General features: G+C 43.9%; 1 long non-coding RNA gene and 1 other non-coding gene across 2 annotated transcripts; both read left to right on the top strand.

The window, feature by feature from the left end:
* The first annotated feature begins 3,331 nt into the window (after positions 1-3,331).
* Positions 3,332-3,405, top strand: TRNAS-GGA (transfer RNA serine (anticodon GGA)). The gene has a single exon. It is a non-coding gene; the product is annotated as a tRNA-Ser (tRNA).
* A 9,786-nt stretch (positions 3,406-13,191) lies between these two features.
* On the top strand, positions 13,192-20,414 carry LOC135896015 (uncharacterized). The gene is made up of 3 exons (XR_010562545.2): positions 13,192-13,353; positions 15,502-15,553; positions 19,537-20,414. It is a non-coding gene; the product is annotated as an uncharacterized lncRNA (long non-coding RNA).
* Positions 20,415-21,098: the final 684 nt, after the last annotated feature.

The raw sequence follows: 21,098 nt of genomic DNA on the forward strand, positions 1-21,098 counted from the left end.
CTTAAAGAAATATGCATGTGTTACCTAGCTGCACAGAACCTAGGTAATGTTGTTTCCTGTCTCTTGGAAATACTTAGATTTTCTGCATTTTGCCTAGTTACCTAATTATTCTTAATCAATTAATCAACTCAGATATTATAATTAGATAAGAAGTCTCAATTATAAAATTGTAGTGCAACGTGAACATTTTCCAGTACAGCTTTCTGTGGCTCAATATGTGCTACATAACGTGTTTGTAGGAGCACGAAAGAAGCCTGAGAATCCCGCAGAGTGCCTTGAGTGTGTGTGTGACAGCACCTGTGTTGTGTTGTTCCTTCAGTCCTCACCCGCCGTGGTTGCTCAGTGGCTATGGTGTTGGGCTGCTGAGCACGAGGTCGCGGGATCGAATCCCGGCCTCGGCGGCCGCATTTCGATGGGGGCGCAATGCGAAAACACCCGTGTGCTTAGATTTAGGTGCACGGTAAAGAACCCCAGGTAGAACGACTTTGAAAGAAGTTTATGAGTGTTCTTTTTTAACTCTGATCTGTCTGCTGAGATCAAGTCATGTCAGCTTTTAATGAAGCAACGTTCAGGTTGGAAAACTGCAAGGCTGTGTGGGTACTCAAACAGCATCAATGCTTCTGATAGCTGAAGTTGCTCCATGACATCAAGGCAGAAGCAAATGACATGGCAAAGGAAAGGTTGGTGGACAAAGGACTCTTGGTGGCAATTATGTAGGTTCAAGGGCTATTGCACTGAGTAAGAAAATGTGTTCTCGATACAGCGTGAACATAGTGTTAATGCTGAAGAACAAACTGGCACCATCTGCCTAGTCCTACACAAGCACGTGCACAGAAAGGGACACCGTTGGCCTTGAGGGCCACCACTAGAGAGATCAGCTGCTATCGCTATTACATAGAATGTGACATTAGATGACTATAGTTCACACCTTTGCTGCAGCTCGCTGGCTGGGCAATTGAAGCTTTGATTGTAAGGTTGAAAAGTTTCAATCTCAAGGTGACAATTTAGTTGCCAACTCTTACAGCATGGTTCACTACTCAGTGATGCAGTGCTGGACGCATTCGACCAAGCCTGGTGCGAGTTCTCATGAGTGCCTATGTTCAAGTTGCCGCTAGATACTTAGTTGATAAAGTCACTGAAAACGAAATATGGTCATCGAAAGAGTCATGAAAACGATGCACGCAAGGTTTGTAGTGTGCTCACTTGGTATGACATTATTCAAAACACCCTGTGTAGATGTTCCAAAAGGACTTCTTCGTGGCCAAGTTGGTGCTTAGATTTCCAAGGTATACTTTGTGGCACAAAATACATTTCTTGAAAGGGACAGAAGAAAGGAAGACAGTGAAGTGCCAAACTACCAACTGTTTATTGACAGCCTGAACAAACGTATAGAAGAAAATACAACTTCCGCTCAAGCGCAGGGAGCTTAGGTGCGACAGAGCAGCATGGTCGCGATAACATACTTTGGATGCAGCACATTTCTGCGGAAAAAAGCACATTTCTGCAGATTTCTGCGTAACTACAAGGGAGTTGTTGGAAGCATTTTATATTAAAAAGAAAGGGTCTGATTGTGTCAGCGATACATCTATCGTACTATATTCCGCAGAAATGTGCTTCATCCAAAGTATGTTATCATGGCCATGTTGTTCTGTCACACCTTGGCTCCCTGCGCATGAGCGGAAGTTGTATTTTCTTCTATACGTTTGTTCAGGCTGTCATTAAACAGTTGGTAGTTTGGCACTTCACTGTCTTCCTTTTTTCTGTCCCTTTTCAAGAAATGTATTTTGCGCCACAAAGTATACCTAGGAAACCCTGCGTAGAGATGCTGGCAGAAGTGCAGCAGATGTGTGGATTGAGGAGAAAAATATAAGCTGTTCAAGTTCCACATATAACAGACTGATAATAAATTGTCGTTCAGCATGAACTCTGACAAAAAGGGCAAGCCAGTCGGGCATTTGTCGTGGGGAGTGCCCCCACGACAAATGCTATAAAAACAGTAGGGTTATTGCAGCAAAATTGCCTATAGCTCTTTTGTGAAAGATCGTGCCAACTGAATAACTAATATAAAAGCATCAAGTTGCTCCAATAAAAGCCTTTGTTACACTACACACCAGACTGGGATGTAAGGTCTAGGTTGTTTTGGAGCCAAGATGCCCACAAGCAATGCTTAAAACATGTAAACACTTGGAAGTAACTGTGAATAAACTGCTGCCACGACTAAACTGCTGATTAAACTGATTAACACTTCACAGCTGGTATCACACAATGTTGTTTTCTATGCCACGGAAAGATTACAGCACGTGGGGGCACAATTATTCTAGAGGCCAATACAGACGGGTGCCAGCAAGCATGGACTAAAGATTTTCCCATGTGCATTGATGTAGTCTACCACCTTTGGTTTTCTTTGGGGCACAGTCATATTGGAGTAACAATTTTCTGCCTGAATATTCATCGCAGGGATCACTGCAGCCAGCTAAAGCGAGTTTCTTGTTCACACCTTGCCACAGATGTAGACTTGACCAATTTTTCTAGGCAGATTTGCTGGGTTCAAGAAAGAACACAGAGTAACTTAAAAACTTTATTTCTTCAAGATTTAAGGTGTGGGGCCAGGTGTTAACCATTGTTTTAAAACTTTGACCAAACCGGGAAAGATTCTTTTTTGAAAGTCTTCTCATATCAGTTTGATATACTAGTCCCTGGCTTAGTATGCGTGCGTGTGCTGTGGCTTTTTCTTAGTCTGTTTAAAAGGTCGTTTTCCTTTTGAGTGTTCCAGTCGCAAGGAAATCACAAATATATTTTGATTTCAGCAACCTTTGTCACCTTACACAATTCCTTTACATGTTGCAACCAAGCTTATTCTTTAAACACATGCCTTTCTTTCAGCATGAAAAAAACATCTTAGACGAAACAAGGCAAAAATGGCTGCTTATACATTTGTATGATATTCCAACTGAGAGGGGTGAGAAGTAATAAAATGTTCTACTTTCATAATTTTTCTACCATGTGCATAACATTTCTCAATAGGAATGAAGCAATGAATAAAGGGAAAGTCAGACATCCACCCGTTCGTAGCAATCGCTACAAAGGAAACCCATACGGATTCCTCGAAAGAAAGGCCTCATAGTTGAAGGAAAATTCGTCCTGGTCCGGGACTCGAACCCGGGACTACCGCCTTTCCGGCGCAGCCGCTCTACCATCTGAGCAAACCAGGCGGCTAGCAGATGGCAGGGCGAAGTCGAATTTGTCGACAACATAAAGCAAAGGCAAAAGTTTGACGTAGTAGTTCTGCGGAAACCCACAAGGTGGAGAGAAGTAATGAATAAAGGGAAAATCCTGGTTAGCTCAGATGGTAGAGCGGCTGCCCCGGAAAGGCGGTGGTCCCGGGTTCGAGTCCCGGACCAGGACGAATTTTTCTTCAACTATGAGGCCTTTCTTTCGAGGAATCCGTATGGGTTTCCTTTGTAGCAATTGCTACGAACGGGTGGATGTCTAATTTTCCCTTTATTCATTACTTCTCTCCACCTTGAGGGTTTCCGCAGAACTACTTCGTCAAACTCTTGCCTTTGCTTTGTGTTGTTGACAAATTCGACTTCGCCCTGCCATCTGCTAGTCGCCTGGTTAGCTCAGATGGTAGAGCGGCTGCGCCGCAAAAGGCGGTGGTCCCGAGTTCGAGTCCCGAACCAGGACGAATTTTTATTCAACTATGAGGCCTTTCTTTCGAGGAATCCGTATGGGTTTCCTTTGTAGCGATTGCTACGAACGGGTGGATGTCTGACTTTCCCTTTATTCATTGCTTCATTCCTATTGAGAAATGTTATGCACATGGTAGAAAAATTATGAAAGTAAAACATTTTATTACTTCTCACCCCTCTCAGTTGGAATATCATACAAATGCATAAGCAGCCATTTTTGCCTTGTTTCGTCTAAGATGTTTTTTTCATGCTGAAAGAAAGGCATGTTGGGGCGAGCAAAAATGGCATGTGCAATAAAGATAAGCACAGATGTCCCGTCAGTGTTGCTGTCAAAGAAGAAATTGTGATATAGAGCGACTGAGCAAAATAACTAAATGCGTGCTTGCCGAACTATAGCTGGCATTTGCACCTTGATTGTGACTTAGCGACCAGAAGAAATTTGTTTTGTCTTGTTCTTTTTCTGTTAAAATTTATTTTTTTCTTTGTTTACTTTCGTTTGGGTTTTGTAGCTATATCATGTGCACATGTGACCAATAATGCCATCTGGAAGTTAGTGGTTGTTGGTATTTCTCACTGCCTGTCGTTTGTTCAGTGTGTACTAAAGTCAAAAGAGCACCAACCAGTATAAACCAGTGTGTTGAATTTGTTTTCTTGTGTTAGTGCAAATGATCTGACTGGTTGTGTGTCCAAATAAACAATTAGATTATCAAAACAAAGTTCATCAGAACATGTCATTTGTTCTACTTATAATTACCTTATTTCAACTGCAGAACCCACATGTTCAGGCATATAGATTTAAGTAGAACAAGTCTTTTTGCGATTGTTAGTTCTGAACAGGTGAGAGCAGTGCTAAGGACACAAAGTGAGTCCACATAGATAAATGGCATGGTGCACTGTGCACGGACTTGATAATTGATGTTTTTGCAACAGACAAGCAAATAAGTATCTAGTAACACCTTGTCAAAGGCACGAAAGCACATAAAGAAGCAGGGGTTGGCCACATACAAATGTGCCTTGGTTGTAGGTTTGTTAACATGCATGCCACTTTCCTGTAACTTCAGAATACAGGTGCTGCACTGACACATACATCTCTTTTTTGTTATTATGCGAAGCATACTAGCCGCACAACCATGCTCTTCCTTGCTGCGCCGCGTGCGGCCGCATAGCCACCATATCACGTCATAACAGCTGCAAAAGCGGAGGCTCAACTCGTGCGCTCTCTTGCGGCCGCACAGCTACATAGCCGGGCCTCAGCTCGTGCGCTCGCCTGCATGAGTTGTTTCTTCGTCTAGCCGAACCAAATATAGCCAAGCAACAGCAGTTCACCAGGCTAAACAGTGGTTCAACAACTAAAATAAAGGCTAGTATGCTTCGCATCCTGGGCTTAACCTTATTTAAGCCACAGCCATTTTTTTGTGGGATTTGATTAGTTTCGGGGTTAATGGTTGCTGCTTTCGCTAACATGTTGCACTTGTGATATTCGGGACATCATCTGTACTGTTTACAGTGTATGTACCCTAATGGTCATATAGTGGTGCTTAATCGTGAAGGCTCTCATTCAAAAATTGCCTGGTCTACATATGCTTTTCTTCATGCCAGAAAAATAAGATATACTACGTTTGTGTCAGAAGGAAAGAAAGTGAGTCGTGTCTATTATTGCACATAAATCTATGCTTAGTTGCGTTAACATTTTTGCATATTTCAACAACTTATTTGGTGCATTTCTGTAACATTCACACTCTGGCTTATCCACTTAGGTGTAACGAATAATAAAGGCAGAAAAGTAAAGCATTGCAGTGGATTTAACCTACTGCTGTTGATTCTGTTACCTTTTCGCCGCTTTTCTTTTTGGAAAAGCATATGTACAAAAGCACGTTTTGACCAAATAGGCTCCTCTTTGCGAGGCTTTGCAAGCACCACTATAACGTGACAAAAGCAGTGTGGCCATTTGGTTATACAAATTCTGGTGTATTGGCACCACCAAAAGTAAACGAAGAAAGATATGTACGCATGACACAAGCACCGGATCTCACTTCAAGCTTTAAAATAAGGAAACGCAATATTTAATAACAGGTGGAAACATTATGTGATGATATCTGTTAAAAGAAATTCTTTGTGCAGTGCAACTAATGGATCACTGATACATTTATCATTCTTTTTAAATGTGGCAAACCACAATTACCTTGCGTGTTGTCAGGTCATAATACCTGGCTACAACGCAAGTTTTGTGGAGCACAGGACCGCGGTCATATTCTTTGCAGCATTTACCATTGTGTGAGGGAGGGTTGTTTCACACAGATGACTCATACTGCCTCAATCTCCCTGATTTCGCATTAATAGAGCATCCCATCTGTCCGATGTAGGCACGGCCTTGTGATGGCAGCAGACTACGCAACGCTTGCGGCCTAGCTCACTAGATGCATATTGTGCTTCAAGCCACAACCAACCTCTTTCTTTTTTTGGCTTCTGCCTTTTGTTGCAGCACAAAACACTCCTAACAAGGGCCTGAGAAAAAGGATTTGCGCAACTAAATCAGGCATGACTAGGGAATATAATGAATGAGATGATGAAGTAAAGAAGTGGTTGCAGTTGTTTCGTATGCATTTGCGATTTTCGTGAGTAATTGTGTAGCTGGTCCCTACGGGCAAACATTTTTTTTTGTATGAAACGTGTGAAGAGAGATTTGCTCTGATGAGAAAAAAAGACTGAAGCCAGAAAAACAAACTAAATTGTTTGTTGCGTGCAGCACAATTTGCAGGCGTTGCTCTGTGCAACAGAGGTTATGTACAGTCTGCCATTCCTATCCAGTCATGCTTGCATTGCATAGACACGCATTGTAATAATTTGAGATTGAGGCTAATGAAGTTTGTGTGCAACAACTCTCATCCGCACATTGTGATGCACTGCAAAATAGAGTGCTTCGTTCCAGTGTTCTTCGAAACCCGTTGCCAGAAATTATGAGCAAATGTACATAAGATAATTAAGCTTTGGCAGATTAGCGTGAAAAGGAGAAATGCATCGGTCATTCTCAATTAAATTGCACGAAGAATTTGTTTTTGAATTAATAACGTCACTTCGTGTCACTACGTGTTGTATATGTCTGTTTTCATATTAAAGCCAGAGTTGAGGTTAAGCACTTGTGTCCTGCATGTCTTTGTCTTCGTTTGCTTCTGTGGTGCCATTTACACCAGAGTAAATCCATGACAGGAGCTGCCAGTCCATGCAGTTATACTACATTGGGCTCAGTACGGCTGGCAGCCTGAATGTGACGAGTGCGAAGTAGCAGCAGGAACTTCAGAAGGGTAGAATTTTGTGTCAGTTGGTGGCGCATATTATAGTATGGTGAAGCGCTATAGATGAAACAGTGCGAAGCGAGACAGATGGGAAAGCACTACAGAGAACTGTGAAAGTTTACTGGAAAGTTTTGCTGCAGCAGAACAATGCATCCCTTATCTTGCTGCAGCAAAATTTGCCAATGTTCGTAGTTGTCAGTAGCACTTCCCCATCTACATTACACTTCACTATACACTAATAGCAGTAACAACAGCAACCAACTGACCCAAGCAATAATCAATGCCCACAGAATTGCCAAATTGTAGGAGAAATGTTTCAGTGTAACACATGTTTTGTTAACTGACAAGTGAATGGCACACATATCTGCAAACCGATGATCAGGTGCATTTTTAATGCACATAGATTATTTCGTACAACTGCTTCCTGCATTGGTTTTTTATGGCTTTTAGGAAGCATTCCAAAGTACTTAACTGTTTGACTGTTCTACTATTAAATCTGTAGTCAGCCAGCACTATGTGTCAATACTGTTTACGCCCTTACTTCGTCAGTGTTCTTCGCGCTGTTCCCAACTAAATATGAATACCAAAGAACCATTTTTTTTAATTTTTAGGTTATGAAGAGAATACTCTTAATATGTAATTAATTAGAAAAATTTTCTCCATTTTAGGAAGAAGTCCTGCTGGCCCCAAGCCGGGTGTGAAATGAAGAAATGGCACTCCACATCAATTCATGTTTACTTGTCGTCATAAGCAGTCTGTTAGCTTAATTTTTGGTTCTTCCTATTGAATTCTCAAGAAAGGTACCAACTCTGTCATTCATTGAAAACGAATTTTTGCACTAGGGGACGCAGCCATGCACAAAGCCTTTTAGCTCATTAATATTTTTATTCTTAATGAAAGTGCAGCTCCTGCGTGGAGCAATGGGTTGAATAAGACGAGGGTAAATGAAAAGATGGCGACATTAATTGTCAACAGTTGTCCAATAAAAAAAGTCTCAAGCTGGAGCCAACATCATTGCAAGGGAACCAAATGGCTCCAGCCTGAGACATTCGTTGGTCAACCTGGCAAGTCTCCTTGTGGAACTATTTCCTCTAGCCTGAGACCTATATCCACCCTCGACCAACAATACACCCATACATTTGGCAACCCATGGCAAGGTAACAAATTCACATTGAAAGAAAGAGAATGTAGTGTGCACCCTGGAAGGTAGCATGAACAGTATTTTATTTACTTAATGAAATGCAGGTTTGCTATCCAACTACTTTATTTCGATCCCCATTTTATAACTGGACAGCATGGTTCCTCAGAGATATTTATTCGAAGCTCACATAATTTTGCTCCTGTATGTCCGTTAAATCTGTCCTGGTTGCTACACTACCAGCCCTGTCTGCAATTTCATAGCAGTGTTTTGAGTATGCATCCCAATTCAAAAGAATAGTTAGGCATCTACCTCAGAATGTCTGCTACTGCGTTGCAGCTCGAATTCTATAACTAGGTGGTGACTGTGATGCCATGTGCTTTTTAAATAAGACCAATATGCTATCTGAAGTGCAATTAAATGCAATCTCACATGACCTCAGCTCGGGGAATGACACGATTGGAAACCAATGTGATCAGGAGGATTTGATTTCTGAAAACAAGGCACTTAAACATGAGAAACCAGTACTAATCTCGTCTAAAGATGCTGTTATTGGGTATGATAGGATAGTTACTTGTTCGTGGCTGCATTTGCAGCATGTTACATTGCAGGCTTTATATATTGCACTGGGTACAGTGAAATGTTGCTGCTTGCACAATATTAAACTAAACATGGTAGCCATGCTAAAAAGTCCATGTCGAACACAACTCATCCACTATTAAGGACTGCAGTGGAACCTTCATAAACGAAAATCGCTTAAGCGAAACTGCCGCTTAAACAGGACACTATCCTGATGGTTGGTTGGCTCTCTGCAATGTCTCGCACTAAACAGAATGCCTGGTATATGGAACCAATTTCCCTGGCCCCTTGAGGCTCCATTTAAAGAGTGCCCACTGTAAAAATATAGGGGGGATCCTGTTCGGAACTTTCGCAAATCTAGTCGTAAACAAAACTGCATTTCAGTGGGAGCGAAATGCAAAAGCAACCGTGTACTTAGATTTAGGTGCATGTTAAAGAACCCCAGGTTGTCCAAATTAATCCGGGGTTACTCGCTATGGCACGTCTCATAATCAGCAGGTGGGTTCTGGTTTGTAAAATATGGTTTATTTTTAATAGCCTGCTCGGAAATACAGCCCCATAACTACATTAAATTATGTAGCTTGTTTGTGTGTTGAGTCCCAATTTCTTAATTTAGTACTTTGACATTTATCATATTTGTGTGCTAGTCCATGCAAAATACCACTGATCAGCCTCATGATACAAGCCACTGTTAATTTAGAATGCCTTAGTCAAGCAACTTAAACTTACAGCACATACACCTCAGACGGACCACAAAAGGAACATACGACACATCGAGGCTAACAACTTCTTTATTTCTTCGTCGTCGATGCAATATAAACCCTAGACCACACAACCGTGCAGGCAATCAGATTACGTTACAGAGATCTTACAAATTATCACATAAGCAAACGTAGGAAGTCAAATTCAGATGGGTGCAGGGACAAAGATATCTCACTGATGCAATTATCGCCTTGCCTTTTTATGTGGTAGGCCTCTATGGTAAGCCGCGCATGCTCATTCTTGCTTTTGCCTAGAATCGACATCCCGTCAAGTTGTGCCTCACAATTGTTGCAAGAGTTTGTATGCGCACCAAGGTGCGCTGCTCTATCTACATTGTTGTTTACTTTTTGCGCATGTTCCCTGAGTAGCTCAATGACGCAATGACCTATCTAGCCAAGCTATATCTTACCACATGAGAGTGGAATGGTGTAAACCACGCCGACAGCGCGCGACACGTATGAAGCACTATGCCGAATTTGGCCTCCTCCTCTGCTGTCTCTGCAGTTAAGTGAGCATAGCATTAAAAGCTTGTTCGGCGAAGAAAAAGCCAAAGGAACACTATGCCTATAAGCTACTCCCTTGAGTTGATAAATGACCTTATGTATTTAAGGGACCACGCTGGGAACATGTGCAAAAAAGTAAACAAGAATGTAGGTAGAGGAGTGCACCTTGTTGCGCATGAAAACCCTTACAACAGTTGTAAGACACTACTTGATAGGACGTCGATTCTTGGCAAAAGCAGGAATGAGCATGCGCAGCTTGCCTTAGAGGCCTACCACATAAAAAGACAAGGCGATAATTGCATCAGTGACCTATCTTTGTCCATGCACCCATCTGAATTTGACTTCCTACGTTTGCTTATGCGGTAATTTGGTAGATCTCTGTAATGTAGTCTGTGCGGTTGTGTGGTCTAGGGTTTATATATGCATCGATGACAAAGAAATAAAGAAGTCAGTTAACGCCAGTGTGTGCCGTATCTGCCTTTTGTGGTCCGTCTTAGGTGTTTGCGCTGTAAGTTTAAGTTCAGAATTATGTACCAACTAGGCCCAAATGGAGTTTTACTGTTAGTCAAGCAAGCTCAATATATAGTCTGTGCAAAAGTGTGGAGGGTCAGTGCAAAGTAACAGTTCAAACACATGGCTATGTAGTTACAGTTCAGTATGAAACGAGATAAGATTTCTTAGCATTTCTTTCATTTGCTAATTTCATTGTGTTAGGACATGTAGAATACTAGTAACTGGCATGCATGCTTACAATGTACAGTATTCTTTTTTAAAATCAACACAATTATTTTACTGGGGCAGAAATTTGCTTTCTTTTGGGCCCGAAAGTGAACATATATTTCTCACATTTGGTGTTTAATAAATTTTCTTTGCTGTCAGTGTGTGTCTCGTGCATTTTTCCTTTCAGCAAGTAGCAACTGATCTCGACGGCGTTTGCTGGCCTCGGAGGCACTTCCGGTAACTAGCATTTTCGATAGGACGATTGTATAAAAGCTTCGCAACGAGGGGCTCTGTGATCAGCGAAAGGAAAAAATGAAGACGGGCAGTGACGGGTTCATTCACCATTGGACCACGTGTGCGCGTGACTTGGTCGATTCAGCGGTGGCCGTGTGCCGTCGATTGGACCACGTGTGGCGAGCCCGCGGCGAAATGCTTCGTGGCCGTACGCTGCGCCTATGCAGCAGCAGACGGAATACCGGAGGCCACCGTGTCGGACGCCGGCGTTCGCTCCGAGCAGGTGCGACGCCTGCTCGGGTGGCAGCTCACGGACGGACGGACGAGTTCCCTTGAGCCTTGATCGCCGGCGTTCGACATTTTGGCCTGCGGCGTTCCGTCTGGTGCTGCGTAAGCGCGGGACCCACGCCACCAAGCATTTCGCTACGTGCTTGCCGCACCTAAACTAAAATGCATTTAATTCCTTCACAAAACTCCCATTGTACCTCCCCGTCAAATGGGGGTGAAGGGGGTGAAGTGGGCGTATTACGGTACCCCCGTTGTGTGCCCAATTAATGCCCATGTCAATGGGAGTTTTATCGTACGCCCATTCAATGGGAGGAAAAAGATGTACAAAAGGGAATGCGCTAGAGGACAAGCAAAAACGCCCATCTGGGTGTTTTTTTGTTTACAGTGCAGTTCCCAACTATATGGTCCATACGATAAAGCACCCGCAGCTGTATCACGCGTAGCACCATCAGGCAGGAGTATATCAAGGCCATATGCAACAGACGTTTCTCCACGGGGGTTATAGCTTCCAGGTGGACGCGGATAGCGTTGACGCCCTCTGCGACGGACATTCCTCTGACTAGTGGAAGACAAATCCTTTCCTCATCCAAACGATGCAGTGTATCTGCTTACATGCTCGAAAGGTGGGAGCACAACACGTCCAAGTCTGCAGATGTCATCGCGAATACTGAAAGCGGCTTGGGGATGCTCGACTTCGGGTAGGGCGTTGGTCGGTTGCTTGTGTAAAAGGGATGCTGTCGTACAGAGCCACGGAGGCCAAAGCCGTGACCGCCTTGTTCGCTTTCACACTGGTGCTGCGGTGTCCTCTTAGAAATGACAGGTGTAACCGCTTTTAAGTTGAACTGGTCAGCCGGGCAGACTAGGCTCCAGAAGCGTCTCGGTAGCCGTTGCGGTCGGATGTATTTGGTGCAGCGTCGCAGTGAAAGTCCGCGCTACATGAAAGGACCTGGTTAAACTAATGGGCGTTGCTTCGCCACGGGAACATAAATGCGGGCCTTAACTTTGCAGATGGTTACGTGCTTGATAACGTAGCTACCATGAAATATTGTCACTCAAAATAAAAGAACAAAAAAAAATGTTCTAGAGACGCGCGTTCTGGACGCCTGTCAGATACTGTGAAAGAGCGCTCCCTGATGTCCTGGCCTATTATGTTTGTGATTTCATGAATAAGTAAAACTGATGGGCCCATTCGAGATAAACCTTTTCCATATTTTATGGTAGAAGCTATCAGACGATAGGCATATTCTCCAGAGTACTGAGTGGGAACAATCATTGTTGCGAGACAACCGTCATACAAAGCAGAATGTCGTTAACCGTTCGCAGAAGGCTATTCCCTATCGTCATGCCTGCTTAGCCATCACTTGAAAATAAAACATCTATTGGTGTATTTGGCCAATATATATCTTGTGACCACATATTGCTGTACACGGATATCAATAGACAGGGAAGAGGAAATGCTGAGAAGGTAACCTAAGCCTTTACATGTAGGCTATGCCCTACACTTAACTAATTGTTAAAGGGGAAAATAAAGACTATATGCAGAAAATGTATGTAAGCGCGAAAAATAAAACTGAGAACGAACGTCACCCTCAGAACGTGATTTTCGGGAAGCTCAATGTGGCGGGCACCTTATCAATGCGTCCGGCAATTAGATAGTAATTATGTCCTGCCCTGGTACATGGAAAAAAAAGTCGTTCCACAAGAAAAGCCTTATCATGTGATGTGTAAATCATAGCAACAGCTTCGCAGTATGTCGAAGTGACGCAATTACTAAAGTAAATTTAAGTGTCCGGAGTCTTTTATGTAGGAGAGAAAGCGTAATGTACCAATTCGACATTATTTGAGCATAAACGTTCGTTCACTGATGAAACATTGACTAATCGTTGCTTGAAATATTTCGGTTTCACTCCTGGTCCAAAATTTGGAGGCACCAAAAATGATACTCTTGCCTAAATAGTTGCCTTACATGGATGCACCGACGCACCATGACTGACGCAGTAGCGGCTCTCTTCCATTGTGCATGCGCAGATTATATTTTGCCTTCCTTCATGTATGCCATTACACAACCCTTCATCTGCTTGTCGTTGCGTATTGGTGTTTCTTTCGAACGTGTCTGCCAGCCTGCTGCTTTGAATCCTGGGCAAGTAAGTTTCTCGATTTATACAATTTGGATCATTATTTCATTGCCATAGTAGCTGTATTGACACTCTAGCCACATTTCTGCCCTCGCTGTCACCTTGACCTTTCGTATGAAGTCCAAGGACGATAACACCGTCGTCACTGGTTCTACACTGTATGTTAGAGTGAACGGCCGAAAGCTAGGGAAGTGGGTTCGCTGTCCGTGGCGCGCGAGGCACCCAATGTTTCGAGGTACCTGGGGCAGGTACCTGGGGAACTGCACATATGGCGGTTGCGCGCGGTCGAGCCGTCGTATCTCGGGGACGATCTGCGTTGGGGGCACAGTATGTGCGATGGCGTCTCGTAGTTTTCCGCGTGCTGTGCGTTCTCAGCATTCAGTTTGCGTTGAAGCGATAGTCAGCACAAGTCACTTCACTCGCTGCTGCTGCCGCGTTTCCTCGCGCCTCCGTTCCTCACGCTTCCTCACGCCTACGTCGAGCATGTTGTGTTCATGTTTCCTGGGCGCGCTGGCACCATGCTTGTTAATTTAGTCAGTACGCCTATGTTTACAAGTTTATACGCTGACAAAACTATTCTTTTGTAACAAGCATGTGAAGCCCCCGCGGGCATAATCTTCGTTAGCCCGCCTGGCTCGGTAGCCAACATTGGTCACGGCACCAACAAACACTGACGAGCAAAGCTGCTCGGCGGTCAGTCATCCTTCATCACCCTCACGCTGCAGAGCGTTTGGCTAACGCAGGGTGCCTCGAGCCCTCCCTCGTTCTCTAACCCGGGCGGATCGTTACACTGGCGACGAGTACCCACGGATCGTCCCACGCCGCCACGAGCGACGAAACACCGCCCCTTGTTGCTGTCACCATGCCGCGTACGGAAGGCTCGAACCGTTCGAGGAAGATGAGTCCGCCTGGCCAGCTTATAAGGAACAAGTCCACTTGTTCTTCCGGGCAAACGACACACCCGAGGCCAAACAGCAGGTCATTTTCCTGGCCAGCTGCGGGACCCGCGTCTCCAGTCTCCTGCTCGACCTTTCAAGCCAGCCACGCCGCAGGTTAAGACGCTGGGTGAGCTGCTCGCCATACTGCGCACGCATTTAAATCCAGCACTGTCCACACTAATGGAGCGTTTCCGCTTCCAAAACCGGAGCCGCCGGGAATGAGAGATCCTCGGGCAGTTCGTCGCTGCTCTAAGAGGGTTAGCGAGTGCCTGCGTTTTCGGGGACCAGCTGTACTCGCTGCTCCGGGACCGTTTCGTCTGCGACGTTAACTCCACCATACAGACGCGACTCCTGGAGCTTCCCGCCCTCTCACTGGACGACGCCGTGAAGGGAGTGCTGGCAATGGAAGGTGCCGCCAAGGACGCCGGCGAGATTGCCCGGGCGGCTTTAGTAGTGCGCTACTTTATCTGACTCGCTCACGTAATGTGGGCTCAGTTGCCCCCTTTTCACTGCGTGTGCACACATGACAATGCGTGACGCGCTGCAGTAGTAAATACTACTAACGACGTTTTCACGAAACTTGGCATATTGCATTCACCACGTTTACCACGCTTTTACCGCAGAGCGTTCCCTACCAACTCAACTCCCTGCCCCACATCAGTTGTCGCGATGCGTGTGCTGTTGAAACATAACGAGGCTTCATCGTCGCAGCTTTCTGCCCCTCGCCAGTAACCTCGCGGAACGACGCCAGTAACTTCTTGCTGCATACCTTGCGTACAGTATGCCTCTACGATGCACCGGTGATTCATAATGGATGCTTTAACGCGAACGCGCTTCAACGTGAAAACGAGTGGCTTGTCTTGCTCGTTGGTGCCGAGCTTGGACTTGGCCCCCTGTCGGACGTCACAATGGCTGCTACACACAACGCTTGTTTGGATCAAGATGACGGTCGAAGTGCGTTTATATTTACGATAACACGCATGCTTCTTCTTTACAAAGCTATAAAGTTTTCTGTGAAATCATGACTCCCTCGTTTTCTTGCTTTTTTATAGATCAAGAATGCAGTTCAAGTGCGATAACTCGGCACTTACTATACTTTTGAGTAAAAAAGCGCTATGCCAGCTACACGTTGTTTTCGTGCTATATCTTTCGTGCTATCATCTGTATGCATGACAAGGTGAGTAGTGAAATGAATGTTTACTCAATCGTTTATGTGTAGAATGGAGAGCAAGGACCCGAGGACTGACCCTTGCGGCTCACCGTACTTGATGGTACGTAAGTCGGATGTATTATCATTATTCCCAGTGTACTGTTTTCTGCTGCTAAGGTAACTTGTCATTAGAGCAAGCGTAGTTGCACGCACACCGTACATTATGAGTTTCTTAACCAAATTATCATGCTTTAAGGAATCAAACGCTTTTCGAAAATCAAAAAATATCCCCTAAGTGTAAGTTTTTTTTTATTCAGTATTGTTAAGTATGAGATCCCTAATGTGCAGTAGTGCTGTCTGTGTCGATTCTCCAAACTCGAATGCATACTGTTGTTCACAACAGACGTCGCTTTTTTTCAATAAAGAAATATAGTCTCTGATATATTTAGCGTTCAGCAAGTTTAGAAAAAATAGGTAGCATGGATATTAGAAGGTATTCATTTAATACCTCTTTATTTCCTGCTTGAATATTGGCCTTTACACGGGCTATTTTGATATCATCGTGAAAAATCCCCGTCAGAAAAATTCAGTTGTAAATGAGAGTGAATGGCTCCGTAAATGAATCAATAACAGCCTTAATAGAAGCAGCAGTAATACCATCATTGCTTGGAGAACATTTGTTCTTCGGAGAGCCTAAAACAGGCACCAATAGGAGCTCAGTACGAGGAGACAAAAAGACAAAGGAAGCGAACTGCAAATATAAGAATGGGTAAGTTTAATATCAATTGTCTGTTCCATATTACCTAATCAACTGCCATCCAGAAAATTCAAGTTAAAGTTTGCAAGTGACTTCCCAGTGTAGTGAATATCACGTATATGTAACTCCACAGGGATGGTGGAGTTACATATAAAAATCTCTTATAATATTTATCTTATAGGTATCTCTTATAATATAATACCTCTTCCGGAATGACTTACCCCATGCTCTTGAATCATCGTCATCCTTGCATCAATTCAAAAATAAACTTAGAAATCTCATTTTGTATAACAACAAATGTAATTTTGTCATCCTGATTAACTCATTTTGCATATAAAGTGTTTACTTCATTTACTAAGTAGGTTATAACAATGTACATTGGTATTGCGCGAATATTTTTCTTCATGCATGACTCCTTGTATAACGATCGAATGTATTCATTTTCACTACATCATATTCTTTTTATTTACTTACATATCCATATTTTTACACTGCTGTATTAATTAATTATTTTTGTACCAATCTTCTTAACCGAGGGTCCCGCTGTAGTCGTTTGACTTTGGGACCCTCGCCTCTATACTATTAGCAACCAACTATGTATTTTGAAAGAATAACAAACTGAAACCGAAACTTCCTGCCTATCAAATCCTTAGCTGAATGTCAAAGTAATTTTAAGCTACCATTAATTTTCGAAAGGTTGTAGGCATAGAAATCTGTTTTTGCCTTCTTTACATATATGTTCAAACCGTTTCTAATTTTTTTGTATTCTGCAAGGTTTTCTGGTTCTTTAGCGTACCAAGAATGCGCAAACAGTGTAGTCTTCATCTTCATTCGCTGAAGGAGCGCTGCTGTAATGCATTCTTTCCTTGCTTTTGTGTCTTATTTACTATACGTATAGAAACGCGACGTTATAAATGGAAGCAATATTTTTACAAAGAAGTTGTGTGCCTTCGTGGTGTCAGTTTTCTGGCACATGTGTTGTTCAGGCATTTTCAACAGCACATATAACGGTAAGTGATCGCGTACACTAGAGCAAAATAGTCCAGTCGAAGGAGTTCCAGGCAACAAGTTTGTGAAACAGATATCGATAAGCATTTCTAATGCCTGACTTACCCTAGTGGGAGCACTGATAATATTTTGACAGCCATAAAACAGCATTATTTCTAACTGTTTTACCTGAGAGGAGCTATCTTTAGGAACGTCGGTATTTATGTCATTCAAAGTCACTGTGAACCATTTGTTAGAAGCCCCACATTGAAGGGTTCCTGTATATTCAAGAAATACATGAGTATTGTCATCAGGTTGCCGGTGTGCAAGTATTGTTCCATGTTGCGGTGTATTACACTAACTACTTCATAATCACTGCATATTGTGCAACCATGAGACCATGTTCCACAAGCGAAGCTCCGTTTACCAAACGCCAATGCACCACCGCCGCGCTTTCCACTCCCAAAGAGAGATTAATTGTATCATTTGAGGTTAAGTGCTTAAGCATTAGAAGAAAACCAAGTTTCGGTGAAACTCATTATGCCAAAATTAAAGCATACGTGCCCTGATTCCCTTTCAATCTCCTCACGCCTATTTCTTATATTCTGCGCGTTGAGGTGATATAAGTAAAAGTTGTTTTCAGAAAGAAAATCCCCGCCGCTCTTTGTTATTTTACTAAAAGATTCAGCGATGCTGTACAAAGAATTGTTCATAAGAAAAGAACTAATGAAGAATCCACTTAGAAAAGGTTTCACGGGACCTTGGTTAAGTCTTGCTCATATTAAATTCTGATCGCACGAGCTCCGAGCTCCTTTCTGACAAAAATCCTTTCATCGTGCGACAAGACAATTATCTAGCTTGGCTCACTCGACTTGGTCTTCTCCATCCAAAGAAGTTTATAGTTTAAGGCAATCAGGTTAGCGAAAATCTTAATGCCATCGTTTGCTCTCTTTAGATCGACTTGTTTCAAAATCCATGCAGCTTTCACAGATAGCCGAGCAAATCTTATCTATTTACCCTAGCATTTTCTCTGATGTGGCGCTAATCTGCGCAAGCGCTCAACGTCACAACAGAGAGCAACAAGAGGGAACAGTCGGAGAAAACTGGCAACAGGGAACGAGTCACGCCTAGTGTTAATTCCATCCGTTAGTTGACGTACGTGAGAGTCGGAAAAATAAAAAAGGTGAAATGATTTTACAGGCAACGTTTCATTTTTTTGCATTCTTTCCCGCTCAATCTATAAAGGTTTACGTGTAAATGAACTGATACTTCGCGACTTATTTTTCCAGAGTTAACTAGCAACAAGAAACGGCATGCCAGACAAGGTAGATCTAAATTGGTCGCGAAGCTTTGGGCGAAAAGGAGTTCAGAGAAAGAGTTCAAATTGTCACTGACATTAGGAAAGATGCTTAAGCAAGCAGCCATTGAAGTGCGACTATTGTTTAAGTGAACAAACATTGCGATCGAAAAAAAGAGTTTTTTAATTAAAGCGAGGCGCACTTAGATTCAATAAACAAAAATACAATGCCTATTCAATGTTTTATGTGTGGGTCGAGTAAAGAAAATACAGTTCTCTTTCATCATTATAAATAAATACATTTTTCAGCGCACGCTGCTATCACTTGCAATGCAATGCAGCTCTTGATGTGTGCAGAAAGGCGTGCTCGTAAATTTCACTTGTTACAATACTGCCCCCTCACACGTTGTGTTGTTTTGCTTGTCGACATTTGTCTGAATTTGACGACGCGGTAGCTTCATCGTGTCTTACCCTGTTCAGTCAAAAGTAATGAGTTACGACCGCCAGATAATTGTTCACTTCAGTCGTTTTCGTACGACTGCATTGGCCGTCGGGAATTGCATGCCGGATGGCGGTGCACTAAAGAGGGGCCTTTGTGTGAAGCAAATTGCACATATCAACAGCCACGAGCTACGGCTCACATTTACTGCCGCGTCACAGCTTGGCTATTCCTTATCGCTTCTGACATTCACTACAACTACAGTGAGGTGCGCTGGGAAGCACGCTTATTTTTTTTTTCGGAGCTGTTCCCATGTGAGCTACTTGATGATGTTGAATTGCCTTTTCGCGTAATCTTCAGTTTCATTCGGGGCGCCATTTCTGCCGGCCAGAGTTAGTATGAATCCCAGGACCATGTAGGCTTAACCGCTTCTCTAACGGGCCTTTCACGAGGTTAAAACGCAAAGTTCCAAGGCATGTAAAAGCGGCCGCCAGAAAGGGGCTGTGCTATCGACTTGAGGCGTTATCCTGGGAGAGCATTCCGGTAAGTGGCAAGTTCACTTCTCATCGTCTAGCAGCTATGCACCGGCCTCAAAAACCGTTTTCCCCTGCTGTGTGCACGCAGGACAAAGCGGAGTCTACCCCACATGTATCGCAAGCAAGAAACCGGTCACGTGTGCCCTACTGAAACGACGGCAGCCACCGACGGGCGCTCACGTCTAAGGCAGTTATAGAAGCATTTCCGGGCTTCTGCGATGACAGACAAAGATGTAGAAACGCTATGCTGCCTTTTGCGCCAACTCCGAAGGGTGCAACTAGCGTGTCTGGACGCTGTGGGGCTGAAGTGGTTTCAGCGAGTAACAACGTTCCGTCAGGTGGAATCCGTCGAATCCCTCCGAAGCAGCCTGAGATCCCACCCCTACCCACGGGAGCGCTTGAAGCGCGTGGCCGTCCTGTACTCTTGGCTCGCGCCTTTAGAAATTTTGCGGCCGTGGACGCTGTATCGCAATAATGTCGCCGCACAATTTCTCACCCCCTTCACTGTTCTTGCAGAGCTATCGAGACACCTACAGCCTGAGGGTAACACGGACACATGCGGTTTCGCCCACGACGGTAGCTCTGTATATTTCAGCATTCCCACGACCGAAGATGGGTTCATGACAGTCGAACACAAAATAGTTTTTGTGCTTTTGCATGTGGCGTCGGCTGCCCGTTCTGGCCGTTCACGCTCCAGGAGCGATAATCCATAAAGAATTCTTTAGGGCCGCCCTCACCGCGGTTCTCGTGGATCCCGAAAAGTATGTGCTCGGCTATTTCGGTGACTTGGACTCGGCGCGTTCAGAGGCGATGAAAACTTTGGTGGCTTAAGAACATGTTCACACGTTTAACGTATAAAGTATACGAGAAGCGCGTGAAGTCACCGCAGGTCAGGACTGCAGCGCATAGTTTCATTTGCTCCTGAGACACGTATGCGACCACCCGTCGTGGTTGCTCAGTGGCTATGGTGTTAGGCTGCTGAGCACGAGGTCGCGGGATCGAATCCCGGCCACGGCGGCCGCATTTCGATGGGGGCGAAAGCACCCGTATACTTAGATTTAGGTGCACGTTAAAGAACCCCAGGTGGTCGAAATTTCCGGAGTCCTCCACTACGGCGTGCCTCCTAATCAGAAAGTGGTTTTGGCACGTAAAACCCCGCAATTAATTAATTAACACGTATGCGACGCTTGCGTACAGGGCGTGCGGTAAATGGTTGTGCAAAATCATGGTTAACTAGTCGCCAGATCAACTTCAACAAATACTGGGAGTGGCGTGAACGTACATTTAAGGCCTGCGTGCAGTATTTCATTGTCTGCGACACTTTTATCAGTGGTCGAAAGAGTGCTCTTCGTTTGTGGCGATTCGGCAGATTTGGCTGTGCACATCGTAAATTTCTCATACGACTGATATGATACTGAACGAGCCAATCGTTTGTTGGCAATCACAATGCATGTTCTTACGTAACTAAATTTTTCGTCGGTAAAAACTGTTGTTTATTGTACAGCGCTTGCAGATTCGCTCCCACCAAGAAGTAAAATACCATACCCTACGAATGTTTAAAAACATTTTATTATCTTTTCTATCAAGACGCTTTTAACTGAATTGCGTTTCGAGACATATTCGGCTGAAAATACCCTTTAGGGCATTGGA

The sequence above is a fragment of the Dermacentor albipictus genome, chromosome 10 (genome assembly GCF_038994185.2).
Source record: "Dermacentor albipictus isolate Rhodes 1998 colony chromosome 10, USDA_Dalb.pri_finalv2, whole genome shotgun sequence".
Taxonomy (NCBI): Eukaryota; Metazoa; Arthropoda; class Arachnida; order Ixodida; family Ixodidae; genus Dermacentor; species Dermacentor albipictus.